Raw genomic sequence first — 16,133 nt, forward strand, 5'->3', positions numbered from 1 at the left:
TGGCCACTTTAATTGCATTGCATTTAATTTTGGACTCTGTTATGGTTATTCTCATTCTTATTATTATACTTACCAAATATGTTGTTATCTGCTTCTGTTTACATCACTTTAAACCATACTTCCCTTTTAGTCTACATATTTATAATTTCTTACAGCACAGAGACATTATATTATACTCACATGGTATTGAGGCATTTCTTAATAAATGGACATTTACTTTGTTTCCAGTTATTTTTTCCCTACTACAAAACAAAATAAAAAACATTATATACTTTGGTCAATATTGGTTCTTATTTTCTACCATTGATCTCCTTAAACATATACATTTAGCACTGGGAACACTAGGTTAATGTGAATGGCCATTGTAATTATTTTCTTAGCTTAAATCTAGATTCAAGGCTTTTTCCTTGACTCTTTCTTGCTCAAATGTTGATAAATGATTTGGATGAAGGAACAGATCACATGTTTCAAATTTTCAAATGAAAATAAGTTGAAATAAATATCTAATACATTAGGTAAGAAAAAATCTTAGATCCAAAAGATCTTAACAGGAGAGAAATTTAGGCTAAAGAAAATAATATGGAATGGAAGGCAATGGCTGGAAAGAGAAGGAAGACCTGAGGGGATGAAGAGTAGATATGAGGGAAGAGGGCTTCTGTTTAAGCTGAAAGAACTGTAACATCTATGGTTTATCACCATGCACTCTGATCTGGCCAAGGAGTGGGCAGATAAGAATAAGGAAGTCACTAAAGCCAGGCAATGGCCCAGAAAGAGGCATGAAGAAAATGGAAATGATGTCACTGAGCTGGAGGTGGTAGAGCAGAAAAATGAGGAAGCCAATGGCAAAAAAAAATTAAAATGACTCAGAAATGAATTTGCTGATCAAGGAGCTGGAAGGCTTCAAGATGAAGAAAGCTACCACCTGAGCTGTCACTGGAGTCTTCACCTCTCACCCCAATAGTACTGACATCTATGGCATTAGCCTCACTCACATTCCATGGCCAAGAGTTACCCTGAGTTCAGTGAGTAGCTATATCCTTGTTGGTATGAATGGAACTGGAAAATATATGCTGCTATCTGCTATTAGTTAGAGAGAAGTGTGTATTCCAAAATGTATTGTTATCTATCACCTGACTAGAGAGATGACTTCTAGTGACAAGATATTCTTGCAGTATGTGATGCTGGTAGATACACAGTGACTCATGCTAGAGAGAGAGGCTGAGTGGCTTGCCCATTAGGATGTGAAATGTGAGGAGCTTATGGAATTATATGAATGATTAGAGATGTTGGATGCTGACAAGGCAGAGGTGAGGGCCTCACAAATTCTTCCTGATTTGACCTTCACACCTGCCATGCAACAAAAGAAACTCAAGACTTCAGTGGTGGCTGGAGAATGAAAGTGCCCTTGCCAGAGTTCTTTTTATCTGGCTCTTCATGCTGCTATTAGATGAACCCACTCACCACCTGGACCTGAATGTGTTTGTTTAATAGAAGAGCTAATGACCTTCAAACAAATTCTGGTCTTCATCTCCTTATCCCAGGACTTCTTGAATGGTGTTTGTACTAATATCAAAAACATGCATAATTGGAAGGTTAAGTATTGCACAGGTAATTTTGACATGAAGACATGATAGGAACTGGAAGAAAATCAGTTGAAATGTTTCCAATGGGAATAGGATCAGATTGCTCACCTGAAGAACTGCATTACTCGATTTGGTCATGGCAATACCAACCTGACCCATCAGGGCCAGAGCAAGAAGAAGACACTGCAGAAGATTGCATCTGGGTTGACAGAAAGGGTTGTTAGGTATAAAACACTTAAATTTAATTTCCTGCCATGTGGGAAGATTCCTCCACCTGTTATCATGGCGCAGAATGTCACAAAGCTTCAAGTACACAGATGATGAGTCCTGCATCTATAACAACCTAGAGTTTGGAATTGACCTGGATACATGTGTAGTTCTACTGGGGCTCTACGGAGCTAGAATTCAACCTTGTTGAAGCTGCTCACAGATGGGATGATTCGAAAACATTCTCATGTCAAGATTGGCTGCGATTATTATTAGCATTTACAAGAACAACTGGGCTTGGATCTGTCCCCCTTAGAATATATGCTAAAGTGCTACCTGGAGAGCAAAAAGAAAGAGATGAAGAAGATCATTGGTCAATATGGCCTAACTGGGAAGCAGCAGGTGAGCCCAATGCAGAAACTTTGTTATGAGCAGAAGTGTCATATATGCCTGGTTTGGCTGAATCCCACATGCTCTTCATCTATGATGAACCTTCCAACCATGTAGACATTGAGATGATGGGTGCTCTGGCTGATGCCATCAACAAGTTTGAGGGTGGTATATGCTAATCAACCATAACTTCAAGTTCATTCAACATGTTTCCCAGGAGATCTGGGTCTGTGAGAAGCAAACATCAAGGGATCTGGTGACATCCTAGCCTACAAGGAACACCTTAAGTACAAGCTGGTGGATGAAGAGCACCAGATCACCAAGAATTCCCACAGTATGTGAGCTAGCCACCACAGGTTTGGGTCAGGACCTTGGTCTTGGTCTGACCAGTCACCCAGTAGTAGACCCTGGGGTATGCTCTCTTGAATCACTGAAACATTCTTCATCCCATGCTGTCTCTTCCCTTTCCCTTCCCATTAACTCCCTCCTGCCTTAGTAGCAATCTGACCTCTACAGACGATATATGTCTGTTTCCCACTGCTCTCTCTTCTTACCTTTATCTACTTCTGGACCACACAGTTGGCTGCCTTCCCCCACTCCCATATTGTTTCCCTTTTCCACACCTGGATATTGATGCAGTCAGAACCACCTGGGGGCAGAACCGGGACCCAAAACTTAGAGTTAAGCCACAACCATAAGTTCCTAAAGTGGGCAATACAGCCTCCTAGGGGGCACTGGGATGGCCCAGGGTGGGGCAGTAGTAGCCTTGGGTACAATTGGGGTTCATTGAATAAAAATAAGAGGGTGGTAGAAGCATAAGTAAAGGATAGAAGAAAATTTTGAACAACCATCCGTACATTTTTCACCTGCTGTGAAACAGAGTTATAGTCATAGTGAGTACATTATTTTCCAAATAAACACACAAAATGCAACTTATAGCCTATCAGTGGTCAAGTCTGCTGACAGGTCTTAACAAGAAAGTGTTGGCAGGTGCCTTGCATTGTTAGGAAGTCCAGCATGCATCTGAAGGAATCTGTGCATGTGATGACTTGTTTACAACATTATACTATATGGTTACATGATGCAATATCACATCATAAAAATTTCAAAGCAGAAAAAATACACACATTATTAAATATAAGAGGTGTCATTTAAATGTATATGTATATATACATATACACACATACATACATATATATTTGAAATGACACAAATTTTAACAAATGGTTATAGAGTAAAAGAAATTAGATTTTCAAGTGGGCACTTATTTTTTTTTTTGAAAAGGGGGCAGTAGGTCAAAGAAACTTTGGAAATTCTGACCACAATGAAGGGAGCCTGGGTTCTGAAAGATATGAGGAAGGTTTCAAACTCTACTCCTTTCCCCTTCCCCTCTGCTTCCACTTCTTTTCTCCATTTCTGTTTCTGATTGAGAGGTAGGGGCTGGGTCCCTCATTCTAGTTCCAGTCGGATTTTAAAGAATTACTTAACCGTGTAACTATGAGATATATCTGACACCCTACAAAGCATCCAATAATGAAAAAGGGGGAAAGAAAAGCCACAGCCACACTTTCCCCCTTGGCCTCTATGCTGTTTCCTTCTCCAGCCCAGCCCCCAATACTAAGACCACCCCCACCCCCATTGTAGGATCAGGGCCCTGAGTGGGCTCTGATCCTGGGCTGGGCTGAGAGGACACTGAGGAGGACTAAGGCCCAAAGGAGGCTGGACTGAGAGCAGGCTATTAGTGAAGAGAATGAATAGAGTTCCCCAAGCCTTTTCCCTGCACCTGTGATCCCATGAGGATACAGAGTTATAAAGGGGATCCTGAATCAGACAACTTTCCCTTTTGATTCTTTTGAATAACCTGATTTCTGTCAGACAACCTCAGGCCTATGCAAAGACTATTCTGTTTGTTAGGAGTTTGGTTTTGCTTCTGTCATTTATACCATCTGGCCCACTAGCAGCAGTACTTTTTAGTATTCCTTACCTCCAGGGGCTGCTCTGAACCAAAACCCCCATCCTCCCTCTCCTTCCTTTCCCTTCCTTCAGAAACCATCTAACTATGTTAGAAAGAATTCAGGCAGCCCCTGGCTCAATCCTGTTGTCAGTCTTCAGGGCTGGGCCTAGTTCCTGTGGGAGGGGCATAGAAAAGAAAGGGAAGGCCAAGTCCTGCTCTAAAAGACTTACTCTCTGTTGGAGAAACGGTTTTCAAATCAAAAGGTTTCAAACCAAAAAACTTTATCCCTGGGGACTGTAATAGACAATACACTGGTCCAGATTGAGGCATTCTTAAAAGGGGAAAAATCATTTGGGTTGGAGTCAGAGGAGGTTTCAGGGACAAGGTGGAATTTAAGCAGGGCCTTTTGGGATGCATGGTGTTAGAGAGACAAAGAAGAGTAGGATGTTTCCAGTGGAGGGGGAAGCAAGGACAAGTGGAAGAAGTTTGACACTCAAAATAGTTTTTAATGAACAATGGTGGCTGAAAAGCCTCATTGCAGGATGAATGATTGTCTCCTCTGCTTCTTGATAGGCTCGGAAGGGAGGGACTTTCCCCTGGACTTAAGGAAATATCCCCTCAACATTGACTGTGAGTGAGTGCTAAGAGTTAGGACCCTAGTTTGAGGGTACGTTGGATGTGCAGCCCTCTCATTTTATAGAAAATGGACCCAGACCACAAGATCACACAGGTGTTACAGAGCAGAGCTGGGATTGGGACAGGTCCTCTTGACTTCACATGCAGTGCTCTTTTCACCAGGCTTCCTGGGACCCTCAAGATCTTAGCTTCTACAGAAGTAGTCATGTGTTTGATTTGAAGTGCCAAGAGCTTTCCCCCCCAAAAAAAAATATTTTCAGTGATACTAAAATTCCATTATTTGCAATTGCTTATTTTGAGAATAGCATTGCCTTCTTCCTGTTCAATCCTTGCACATTAAGCCCCTAACCTGTTGGTTTAAGTGGAAAATTTCCAGAACTTGTTAAAGAAAACCCCCAGCTTTAAAGAAATTTACACTCTTTGTAAGACAAAACAAAAATTTGAGAGAGTTATGTGCTCCTTGACCCTTGGGGCCAAGCCTAAATGATGAAATCAGCCAAGTTTTTGTCTTTCCATGTTCCCTTTTCTTCATTTTGTCCTCCATTCCTTCTTTACATCCTTCTTCCCCAAGGCTTCATCCCCTAGGGCCTTATGCTTTGTCAGTCTCTAAATCAGTAAGTAAAAGGAATAGATAGTGTATCTATGCTAATGTTTTATAGCTAAGAAGGCACCACTGTATCAGGCTGCCTCTCAAAATAGATGGGATGTGGAGAATGTAAAATGTGAAATACAGAGGACGTATGCATTCGAGATGGGGAGAGAAACCCCAGTACATCTTCCTCCTGTTTCCCCACTTTCTGTACCTATTCAAGTCCTAGTCATCATTCTGGTCCTGCTACTCCTTCCTAGCCTTCACCAACTGCTCTAGGCTAGAAGAGTGAGTGCTTTTTCCTGGCCTTTAAGCCTTTATTAGCATTCTAAGCTATTGAGTGCTCAGTTGCTCTTCAGTTGTTCCAGGTGCCTTAGTTTTCCCTCCCCAGGTAGAATGTAAGTTTAAAATAGAGCCAAATTCTGTTCCATCTTTATCCCTGAAAAGCACAGCACTTGGCATGTAGAAGTTATTCAATAAATACTTAATGTACTGTTGATGACACTAGCTGGTTTATGAAATTAAGGCATTTGTTAAAGTCACTGATAAAAGCTCTTTGTGAAAGGGGAGAAAATTCCTGGCAAGCAGGAGGAGATTGTTGTACTTGCCTTTAGCAAGATCTCAAAATTGTTCCTCCTGACTGTGCAAAGACAGGCACTGTAATATAACAGGGGGGGAAATTGGTCCAACCATTCTAGAAACCAATTTCGAATTATAGGACAGTAACAAATATTGTCCCACTTTTAGGCATATATCCCATGGAAGTCAAAAGATAGAATGATTCCATACCAAACAGTCATAGCAGCACTTTTAATGAAAGTAAAGAACAAGGAAGAAAGGAGACAACCATTAATTGGAAATAACAAAATAAATTGGGTTACATTAAAGAAATTTCATTATATAAGAAATAATTAATATTTTCATAAATTATTTTAATTATTTTAAATTTAATCACAATTAAGATATTTTAAAAAATTAAGAGTTCAGAGAAGAATGGGAAGACATGAACTGATGCATATTGAAGAAAGCAGAGTCAGGAAGATATATACAAATTGTCACAACAATGTAAATGGGAGAAAATAAAATTAAACAACTGAGCTAATTAATTATAATGGTAAAATTTGATGTCAGAGAAAGAGATAGAAAAATATACTTTCCTTTCTTTGCAGTTGGGAAGTGTGAATGTGGAACACTGTGTCCCTCAAATTTTTTTGCTGTGTCTGTTGGTTTTGCTAATTTTGTTACAAGGGTGGCTATAAGGGGAAGAGAAAAGGATATTTTCTGAAATGAAAATGGTGTTAAAAATAGATAGCAAGGAAATAATATGAAAGACATTATAAATATTATGTAAAGCTTGTAACTGTGATTAAAAAAAAAAGAAATATGAGGAATGAGGAAATATGACCCAAAATTAACTCATCTTTAAAAGACTTAGTGATTCCAGAGAGCAGTTGTCTAAATATGAGTCAATAATGTAATGTAGAAATCAAAATGTTTATACAATTTTGGTCTTCATAATCAGAATAGTGTACATGATCCAAGAATGGAGATGAGAATCTATGAATCAATTCTTTCATTGTGGAGGTGGGAGGCTATAGCTATGAAATATTATATATAATATGAGATATGGTCAATGCGCTTGTTGGTTTTTCAAAGATTCTTTTAAAAAATCGGAAGTTTTGTTACAAGGAAATGTTGAATTGGCAGTGGAAGAAGAAGATAAATTTGGTAAACAATTATAAAGTAAATATTAAAAGTATAAATAAAAAGAAGATAAAATGAAATGTATAGAGTACATAAATATTGGAAAAAATGATTGCATTATTTTTGTTATTATTTTAACAAATCTAGAGTACTGTACAAGATTGGGTCTAGTCCTGGACTGCACATTTCAGAAAGGACATTAGTAAACTAGAGCATATTCAGAAAAGGGAAAAAATCAAGATGAGGAAACCAGGAACAATTCTATATGAAGATATATCCAAGGAACTAGAAGTGAGTGGACCCAAGATTCCTGGGACTTAATGGAACTTTCCCCCAAACCCCTCCAAAGAACTTTAACAATAACTCTAAACAAATTCTACAGTGTCAGAACCCACAAAAAGATAGAGCAAAACAATTTTCTAGCCCAAGACAACTTGGAGTGTTGGCAGAAAAGGTCTGTTATTCCAGGGTGAGAGAGGAGCACAGTCCAGTCCAGGTGATGAAAGCACTGACCTGGCCCCATCAAACCCTGAGCAGGCCTTGGGCAATTGGATCAGTGTAAGCAGTGGTGGTTTTCAGACCATTCAGCCCACAGATACCAAAAACTTAGGTCAGCAGAAAAGGTCTGTCACACCAGGGTGAAAGTGGAGCACAGTGGAGCACAAGTAATGATATCACAACCCTGGCCCCACCAAACTAAGAACAGGCCTTGGGAGCTACTGATTCAGCAGCATCAGCAGTTGCTTCAGGAGCTCTCAGTCCACAGATGACAAGTGGGCCAAATAAATAGTCAGAGATTACAGGGGTCTCTTTGCTAGCACTGATGCAGCATTGCATTGTTTGCTCAGATCCAGGTTGAAGTCCTAGGTGGCAGTCACAGGGTGAGGAGGAGAACTAGTACATGAGAGCTTGTGGCTGCAGTGGAGGAGAGACTCTCCTTATAGTGCCAGAAGAAAACAAAGTCAAAGCTCCTACATCCAAAGCCTCCAAGAAAAATATAAATTGGGCTCAGACCATGAAAGAGCTCAAATGGGATTTTAAAAATGAAGAGAGGTAGAGGAAATATTGGGAAGAGAATGTAACAACAATTCTGCAATTAGTTGCTGTGGTGTAAGACTCAACAAGAACAGCAACAAGAGATGCCAGGACAGGTTCTTTGGTCTGCTTTTCTAAGGAAAGCAACATTAAGGGGTTAACAATCTCACTTTAATCAAACACACATATATCATTCACTTAGTTCCTGGGAAAAAATTCAGCAGCCTGAACTTCAGAGCAAATACAAATAGAATTACAAACAGAGATAATATCAACAGAGCAAACAACACTCCACACTAACAATCTTCCAGCGAGTGAAAACCCCAAAAGCAAAACTTCAACATCTGAGTTCATATACCTTGTTAATGGTCAAAGGGCATCACGACATGCCACTCAAACCCATATAAATTAGGCTTTCCCTTGAGGTAAGCAGGTCATGAAACACTCCTGATTTAAGAAAAGAAACAAAGACCAGGCTCATGAAGGTCACTTGACTAAGTGCTCCTAAAGAGAAAACAGTAAAAAAAACCAAAAAAAAATAAACTCAACCTTAATTACTGCTACAGAGAAATAAGAGGGATGCAAGGAAATTATGAAAATGATTCAACAGTTTGGTAAAGGAGACACACACACAAACACACACACACACACACACACACACACACACACACACAAATACTTAAGAAAATAACACCTTAAAAAACAGACTAGGCCAAATGGTAAAAGAGGTATAAAAAGCCAATGATGAGAAGAATGTCTTCAAAAGTACAATTGACCAAACGAAAATGAGGTACAAAAATTCACCAAAGAGAGAAACTCCTAAAAAAGGAGAATTGGCCAAATTGAAAAGGAGGTACAAAAACTCACTGAAGACAATAAATAATTCCTTAAAAATTTGAGTGGAGAAAATGGAAGCTAATGAATCTATGAGAAATCCAGAAACAATAATATACAACAAGAAGAATGAAAAAAAGAAGACAATGTGAAGTATCTCATTATAAAAACAAATGAACTGGAAAATAGATCCAGGTGAGATAATTGAAAAATTATTGAACTACGTGAAGACCATGATAAAAAAAGGACCTAGACATCATTTTTCAAAAAATTATCAAGGAAAACTTCACTGATATTCTAATTTTTAATGAATTGTACTTTCTTCTCCATTTGGCCAATTTTACTTTTGAAAATGTTATTTTCTCCAGTTAGATTTTGTACTGCCTTATCCATTTTGTCAATTTAAAAAAAAGGCTTGTTCTCATCAGTGTTTTTTTTTCCTATTTTGTCCATTGTATTTTTTAAAATGGTCAATTGTTTTTCTACCTCTCTAATTTGCCTTTTAAAATCCTCCTTGAGCTCTTCCAAGAATGCTTTTTAGGCTGGAGACCAGTTCATATTCCTTTTTGTGGTTTCAGATGTGGGTATAGAGTCAACACTGTATTCTTCTGGATTATTATTTTGATCATCCTTGTCACCATAGTAAGATTCTAGGGGGGGCAGAGCCAAGGTGGCAGCTGGAAAGCAGGGACTTGCATGAGCTCCTCCTCAGGTCCTTCCAAATACCTATAAAAAATGTCTCTGAACATATTTTAGAACTTCAGAACCCATGAAATACCAGAGGGAAGCAGGGCTCCAGACCAGGACAGCCTGGATGGTCATGGGGTAAGGTCTATTGCACACAACTAGGAGCAGAGTGGAGCAGAGCCCAGCATGAGCCAGGCCTGGACCAACCAGACCAGGAGTTGGGAGGAACAGGCCCTAGTGCCCTGAATCAGTGAGCTGTGGCAGTTGCCAGACTTCTCAACCCCAAAACACCAAAGACAACAGAGAAAGTTAGTGGGAAAAGCTGCTGGGACAGAGTGAAAGGAGTTTGTGGTTCAGCCGTCACCCCAGGAGTAGTAGAGGTGATGCAGCTCTGAGACTGCTTACAGAGCTACAGTATCAGTTGCTTCTGGCCCCAGGTCCACCTAGCGGGAGGAATTAAGTGACAGATCTCAGCAGAAGTGCAAAGGCAGCTTAGATCTGAGTCCAGTCCAGGTTGGTGGTTCTTGGGGGAGGAGTAGTGCTGGTGTGGCAGAGCTTGCTGTGTAGAAATAGCTCTGAAAACAACAGCACAGCCCCTAAAGCTTGGGACAAAGTAATCTATGCTCTACAAACAGTCATACCCTGACAAAAAACTCAAGGGTCAAGTAAATTGGCTAGGAACATGGCCAGGCAGTGAAAATGGAATCAGATTCAGACTCAGACTTTGGAATCTTTCTTGGGTGACAAAGAAGACCAAAACATACAGCCAGAAGAAGTCAACAAAGTCAAAGAGCCTACATCGAAAGCCTCCAAGAAAAACATGAACTGGTTTCAGTCCATGCAAGAGCTCAAAAAGGATTTGGAAAACCAAGTCAGAGAAGTAGAGGAAAAATTGGGAAGAGAAATGAGAATGATGTGAGAATACAAGGAAAACAAGTCAATGACTTGCTAAAGGAGACCCAAAAAATACTGAAGAAAACAATATCTTAAAAAATAGATTAACTCAAATGGCAAAAAAGCTCCAAAAAGCCAATGAGGACAAGAATGCCTGGAAAGGCAGAATTACACAAATGGAAAAGGAGGTCCAAAAGACCACTGAAGAAAATACTACATTAAAAATTAGATTGGAGCAAGTAGAAGCTAGTGACTTGATGAGAAATCAAGATATTAAAAAAACAGAACCATAGGAATGAAAAAATGGAAGACAACGTGAAATATCTCATTGGAAATACCAGTGACCTGGAAAATAGATTCAGGAGAGATAATTTAAAAATTATTGTACTACCTGAAAGCCATGATCATAAAAAGAGGCTAGACATCATCTTTCAAGAAATTATCAAGGAGAACTGCCCTGATGTTCTAGAGCCAGAGGGTAAAATAGAAATTGAAAACATCCATCAATCGCCTCCTGAAAAGATTCCAAAAAGAAAACTCCTAGGAATATTGTTGCCAAATTCCAGAGCTCCAAGATCAAGGAGAAAATACTGCAAGCAGCCAGAAAGAAATAATTTGAGTATTATGGAAACATAATCAAGATAACACAAGATCTAGCAGTTTCTACATTAAGGGACTGAAGGGATGTAATGGAGCTAGGATTAAAACCAAGAATCACCTACCCAGCAAAACTAAGTATCATGCTCCAAGGCAAAATATGGATTTTCAATAAAATAGAGGACTTTCAAGCTTTCTCAGTGAAAAGACCAGAACTGAATAGAAAATGTGACTTTCAAACACAAGAATCAAGAGAAGCATGAAAAGGTAAACAAAAAAGAGAAATCATAAGGAATTTACTAAAGTCGAACTGTTTTGTTTACATTCCTACATGAAAAGATGACGTATGTAATTCATGAGACCTCAGTATTATGGTAGCTGAAGGGAACATTTACATACATACATATATATACATATATATACATACATATATATATATATATATATATATATATATATATATATATATATATATATAGACAGAGGCACAGGGTGAGTTGAATATGAAGGGATGATATCTAAAAAAATAAAATAAAATTAAGGGATGAGAGAGGAATACATTGAGAGAGGGAGAAAGGGAGAGATAGAATGGGGTAACTTATCTCACATAAAAGTGGCAAGAAAAAGTAGTTCTGTAGGAAGGGAAGAGGAGGCAGGTGAGGGGGAATGAGTGAATCTTGCTCTATATATCAAAGCAACCTGGTGCTGAGCTGGAGCTGGCTTGTGTGTCCCAAAGTCAAGGCCAGATGTCTTTCTGAGTTTTTCCGGGCTTACACTGAACCTTGCAGCATGAAATGTTGGGGAGAGGTATTCTGGCTGCTAGAGGTCTCCTCCTTCCCTAGAGATGCACTAAAGCACAAGTACACTCAGCTGCTGATGGATGCTCATCCACGCTGGTGTCTGCTGATTCCCTTGTCTGTAGGAAGGCACACCTGGTGTCCTGTTGTTGGTGCTTACTCTACCCCCCACAGGCCTCAGGATCTCCTTCTGGTCCACTGGGGTGGGTCTTGATGGACACCTCCCATCCTGTCCTAGTCCCCTTCAGTGACAGCAAGAGGGATCCTTCCCATCAATTTCCCTAGCCTCCCGAACTAAAAGACTCCTGTAACCCTTCTGCTGGCTCCACTATTCCAGGATTTTCCCTAGTGAATTATTCTCTTGGTTTTTCAAGGTCAATAAGGGAGTGTTAGAGTGACTTATGGTTTACTCCACCATCTTGGCTCCTAGAAGTTCATGTAGGTGACTTTCAAGCACTTACTCTGTGGGCTGATAGCCCCAGAAGTAGCTGCCGCAACTGCCACAGGCCCTGAACTTCTCTCTCACCCAGCTCTGAGAGACTCCTATCTTATGTTGAGAAGTTTGGGAATAGTCACTTCTGATGATGTTTCAGTCTCCCAGGGTCTCTCCCACTCCACTATGGTAGGTATAGTCCTGTGCATTCTGTGCTCTCCCAGACTGGTGAAACAGATCATTCCAATCAACCATCCAGACTCTCCTAGGCTAGAAATTTGCCACACTCTATCTCTCAGTGTATTCTGCCATTCTAAAATTTATTTAGATTCACTTTTTAGAGGTATCTGAAAGAATTTATGAGAAAGCTCAGCTGAGCCCCAGCTTTCACTCTGCCATCTTGGTTCCACCCCCTACTTGAATATTCTTGAACCACAGGGAAAAACAGGAATGGAAAGAAACCACCAATCACCTCCTAAAAGAGATCTCAAAATGAAAACTCCTAGGAATATTACAGCCAAATTCCAGAGCTCCCAGGTCAAGGAAAAATATTACAAGGAGCCAGAAAGAAACAATTCAAGTATCATGGAGACAGAGTCAGGATAACACAAAATTTAACAGCTTCTAATTTAAAGAATCAAAGGGCTTGGAATATGATATTCCTGATTTCAAATGAGCTAGGATTACAACCAAGAATTACCTACCCACTAAAACTGAGTAAAATCCTTTGGAGGAATAAGAAATGATATTTAATGAAACAGAGGACTTTCAAGATTTTTTGATGAAGACCTGAGCTGAAAGAAAATTTGACTTTCAAAAACAAGACTCAGGAGAGTCACAAAAGGGTAAATAGGAAAGGTAAATCGTAAGGGCCTTAATAAGGTTAAACTCTTTGGATTCCTTCATGGGAAGATGATACTTGTAACTGATAGGAACTTTCTCCTTTTTATGGCGGATAGTAGAATAAATAGAGGACACTGGTGTCAATTGAATGTGAAGGGATGCTATCTTAAAAAATAAAATAGTAGGAGGATCTGAGATGGCAGCTTGAAAACTGGGACTCGCTTAAACTCTCCCCCAAATTCCTCCAAACACCAGTAAAAATGACTCTAAACAAATTCTAGAGCTACAAAACCCATAAAGTAACAGAGAGAAAAAAGTCTTCAGCCCCAGACAGCCTGGATGGTCGCTAGGAAGACTCTATTGCACTGTGCTGGGAGTGGAGAACAAGCCAACATGGGCCATGCCAGGACACACCACGAAGGAGTAGACTGAACTGGAGCACGGCATCAGGGCCCTAAATCAGTGAACTTTGGCAGTTATCCGACTTCTCAATCCACAAACACCAATGACAACAGAGCAGGTAAGTGGGAAAATTGCTGGATCTGGGTGGAAAACTGCTAGATCTGGATGGGGCAAATGTGAAGTCCAGCTGCAGCCCAAGGTTGGTGAAGGTGGTGCAGGGACAGTGGTGGTAGGAGCAGCTGCAATAGCAGCAGCAACAACAGCTACTTCTGGCCCCAGGACCACACAGTGGGGGATCAGAGTGGGGGTGCAGGGAGAACTTTGCTGGTTCTGAGGCTAGGTTCTCTTGCTTTGCCCTGCTTAGAACTGGGTCACAGTACTGGGTGCCAGTTCTTGGGGGAGGAATAGCTCTGGTGTGGCAGAGCTTTGTGGTGGCTTTGGAGAGAGGGTCCTCCTAGTGGTTACATGTGCATTGGTAACTAAGAGGGAACTCCAGGTTGGGCCAATGAAGGGAGGTCTGATTATATCTTCACTCCCAAGTAGGCCCCAAACCCCTAGCTACTAGGTGCTAAGCCAATGTGGGTGTGAAGCCCCAGGGTCCTAAGGGGAGTTACTAAGACCAAAGTCAACAGTAAGAGCTTAAGTTCTGGTCTCTCAGATGATGTCTGATGATGGCTAAAGAGTGCATAAAAAGAGAAGACAGAGCTATTCGCTTAGGGCTTTCACTCTTGGAGGTGTGCTGACGTGGAAACTCTGGGCAGCTGTAGTTAATGGCCCTGCAGCTTGTAAAACCAGATGTTTGGACTTTTTAAACTCTGGTAACTATGCATTGCAATTTGAATCATACAAGGTCTCTCTGTTGATGTTTGTAATTTGTTTGTATTTGCTCTGAAGTTCAGGGTGCTGGCTTTTCACTCTGAACTAAGTGAATGATATTTGTATGTTGGATTAAAGTAAGATTGTTAACCCCTTAATGTTGCTTTCCTCAGTAAAGCAGATCAAAAGAACCTTGGCTTGCAGTGTTCTGTGTGCTGGTTGTTTTTGGTTTTATGCAGCCACAGTAGCTGCTAGCTGAATTGTTGAAACAAATGGCATAGTCATGGGCAGGATCTGAATTTTAAAAGGAAAATATGACATTTTAGGGTACTGGGGTGGTTGAATGTTTCCCAGATTTTGGATTTCTCTTTGTACTTGGGGTAGCTATAGCTCTAGGAAGCCCCAGGAACAACAAAGGCCTGAAGGAAAACAGGCTGGTGGAAGAGGGGCCCAGAGCAGGAGATAATCCCTCCTTTGGAGGGCTCGAGCTGATAAGCCTGGCTTTGGAGGATTGTGCTGAAACGGTGAATGTCTTGAGATCATATTGTATGTGGAGTTTTGAAACAGGAGCAGAGAACTTCCTTGAGAGAAAAATCAGAGAATGGTCTTCATGCAGATTTGGAGGAAGCAGCTGGTGAGGAGAGAGAAGAAGTGGACGGTGGCTGCTGACATATTGACCCAGACAAAGCAGAACACTGCCTGCATGAGAACTTTGGAAAGGTGAGAGCAGTGAGCTGCCTTTTAGCCAACTCTGGTGAGTTGAGCGCAAAGATGGAGAACTGCTTACATCAAGATCTGGATTCCAGCAGAAGCCAGGAGAGACCAGCCAGAGCTGGATGACCAGGAACCCATGGGCTTGGAATTCAGCCCTGGGGCAAAATGGAAACTTTGCAGCAAGGAAATAAGTGTGCCTTTTTTTGGCCTCCCCTTGGGCCTGTTTGGGACCAAGGAGGGAGGGATGGATTTGTTTATGGTGGGGTGAGGGAAGTGCCTTGGACTCCCAGGGACACCACTCTGTTGGCTTTATTGCCCAGCCTTCCCTCAGAACTTGTAAGTGCAGTTGGAACAGCATGGAGAGGACAGACCTGCCAACAGAACTTTGGACTTTTATTTTGAGTTGGGACTTTGGGTGCCAAGACAAAGCCTGCAACTGCAGTGCGGGGAGAAGGAGACACCCCCAAGAGAACTTTATTTGGATGTTTTTGTTCTCATTGGGACATTGCTAATTAAAGCATGCCCTTGCCTGAGGGTATTGGCAAGAAACTTGCAAGGCAGTGTGGGGAGAAAGACCCACCCTCAAGAAGTACTTTATTTAGACACTCTGTGTTGACTAAAGAGATTAACTTGCTTTGACCTAGGGGTGGACATTTTGTTGGTGGGGGGAGCATGGGGGGGGAGAAGAATAAACCCAGGGGTGTAGGGATCCCAAACTAAAGTTCCCAGTGTGAAGCCACCTCTAATGAATTCACCTACACAAGCATTCTTTAAGTGAAGAAGGCAAAGATTTGTTACACTTTTTCAGTGGGCAAAAGTTCTTAGGGAAACTGCAACTATACAGAGGTGCAGGGGGAATCTTTATAGAATCTAATAGGGGATTGGGGGGTCATGTCAGTTAGGTGTTTGTTGGTGGGAATAGGGAGTAGTTTAAAGCATGTTCAAGGGGTGGTTAGTTCTTAAAGGAACATGCACATCTAGTATCTATTGTGCAGGTGTATTACCCAGATTTCTCTAG

General features: G+C 40.9%; 1 pseudogene; it reads left to right on the plus strand.

Annotated features, from left to right (window-relative positions):
- The first annotated feature begins 697 nt into the window (after positions 1 to 697).
- On the plus strand, positions 698 to 2,522 carry LOC118852283 (annotated as a pseudogene).
- The last annotated feature ends 13,611 nt before the right edge of the window (positions 2,523 to 16,133 follow it).

The sequence above is a fragment of the Trichosurus vulpecula genome, chromosome 5, assembly GCF_011100635.1.
Source record: "Trichosurus vulpecula isolate mTriVul1 chromosome 5, mTriVul1.pri, whole genome shotgun sequence".
NCBI lineage: Eukaryota > Metazoa > Chordata > Mammalia > Diprotodontia > Phalangeridae > Trichosurus > Trichosurus vulpecula.